Source organism: Rhea americana, unplaced genomic scaffold, assembly GCF_003343005.1.
Source record: "Rhea americana isolate MKP2758 unplaced genomic scaffold, rheAme1 scaffold_17, whole genome shotgun sequence".
Taxonomy (NCBI): domain Eukaryota; kingdom Metazoa; phylum Chordata; class Aves; order Rheiformes; family Rheidae; genus Rhea; species Rhea americana.
Genome location: NW_028185816.1, coordinates 7,050,268 through 7,052,220, shown reverse-complemented (window position 1 = coordinate 7,052,220; position 1,953 = coordinate 7,050,268). Strand labels below are relative to the sequence as shown.

General features: G+C 46.6%; 1 long non-coding RNA gene across 1 annotated transcript; it reads left to right on the top strand.

Annotated features, from left to right (window-relative positions):
• The first annotated feature begins 15 nt into the window (after positions 1-15).
• Positions 16-1,750, top strand: LOC146598150 (uncharacterized). The gene is made up of 2 exons (XR_014895319.1): positions 16-401; positions 1,009-1,750. It is a non-coding gene; the product is annotated as an uncharacterized LOC146598150 (long non-coding RNA).
• Positions 1,751-1,953: the final 203 nt, after the last annotated feature.

Genomic DNA, 1,953 nt, shown 5'->3' with positions numbered 1-1,953 from the left:
GCGGCCGTTGCTCGCTGAGAGGACGCGGGGGCCGCTGCTGCTGCTGCCCGGCGCCGCCGCTGCAGGCGACCTGGGGGCAGAAAGCCCCGCTCCCCGTCGCCGGGACGGGCAGAAGTATTTGCTTCCAGCCATTGCTGACTGCTTTTTTACTAAAAAGGCGCCTGACGGCCTCATCTGAGTTTGAGTGCTGTCGCGATAGAAACTTCACGCGCTCATCGCTGGAGGCTGTTGCCCTTGCACGCAGACCCCTCTGTCAGAAGACACGATTTCGTTTGAATCGGCAGTAACCAGAGCCGGACATTCTACCAGCATCTTAAGACAATGTTATGTTTCGGTACATCTTAAGTCAGTAAAGAGTCACTTGGAAGATCAGTAAGAGCAAAACAGCTTCAGGCCAGGTGGTGAGTGTCTGCAGAAGGGCACTGCACGATGTCGGCTGAGCCGGTTTCCRCGGCAGCATGGGCAGCAGGCAGGCGTGCCCTGTTGCATGCCCCTACACTATCCAGTACAGCTCGGCCATGATTTCAACCAGGCCTCTTCTGCACTGCGTTAATGAGAGGCATAAAGATTTTATATATTCCTCTATTTTCCAGATTGCCTGAAAAATACAAGCTAGCAACAGGTTTAACCACCCAACTCTTATCTCAGCACCAGATGACTAAAAAAACTGAAAGGAAATATGAGCAGGGGAAGCATTTCTTCATGTTTTCATGTGCTGCTTGTTGCTAGGAAAAATATTTCCTTAGTATCTCTATGCACTCTGCAAGTCAGCATCAGCGGAACTCTGCTGGTTGCCAGAGAGTATAAAACACAGCAAACGTCAGAAAAAGAAATGGGAAGAAGAAACAAAGCTCTAAAAATGTGCCCCATAATGAATGTCTGTCCCCTCAATACTGCTTCTTTCTTACGTCAATAAATAGACACATCTTTTTTTGTTGGAACAAAACTTGCGAGCTTCTTCCCAAGGTATTTTGTCTAAGTGATACCATTTTTGTTCTGTTTTTTCAGAAACTTGAAAGCAGTTACTTGAATCATGGTAGCACGTGGTGGATCAGAGCCCTATTGTACTGATTGCTGAACAAACAAGCAAAAAAGCTCAGGGCTCAGGCAGCCTGCATGACAAATAGGCCAAAGGGAAAGGATCGGAGGGGAAASGGAGCTACAGAAGGGGGCACCGGCTCGTCTCCAGTTGCAGTGATGGGCTCTGGATCGCCCGTCTCACTACCCCCATTCTGATGGCTGCACTTCTAATTGTAAACGGTACCAGATGCCCCAGAGAGGAAAGCTGAGAAAACCTCTGCTCTGAACGCGCCATGCACATCGGAACTCTGACTTCCATTTCAACTGATTAGCGAGGCTTTTTACATATTCATGGGGCCGAGCCTGATGTTGACATCACTATGTTTCAACCTTTCTTGAAGTGAGAGGATAACCCATTTCCTAGCCCAATTATTCAGTGCTCTTTCTGCTAACCACTGGGGCCAGTGACGATGGTGTAGGGTTGGGGAATGGCAAGTTTCTAGTCACTGGAACAATACAGTTATCGCTGAATTTACTTTGCATCAGTCACTGAGTAACAGTTCAGTGTATCTGCCTGAGCTGGATATTTAACCTTCATTAGGCTGTSTGTAGTCCCCACCAGTCACCGTCCAAATTGTCTTGTGGCTGCTCCCATCATTGCTTGCTGTTTAAGTGCTCACATGGTGTTCTTTGATTTTTCATTTTTTTCACAATAAAGGGCTCTTCCCTAGTCTTTTTGCATTGTTTTATAAGCCATTTATTTTTAACCAAGACTCTTTTTCCCACAAAAAGAAAGAGCAAGACTTTGTCTGAATACAATCCCATGTCCAAGTGTGCTGACATTTGTGCACAGAGATGTGCTTTCCAGTTTATGCTATTGTGCTTTTTCTGTTTTTTATAGTTCAGTGGAAARTTCAGATGATTCCAGGCAAG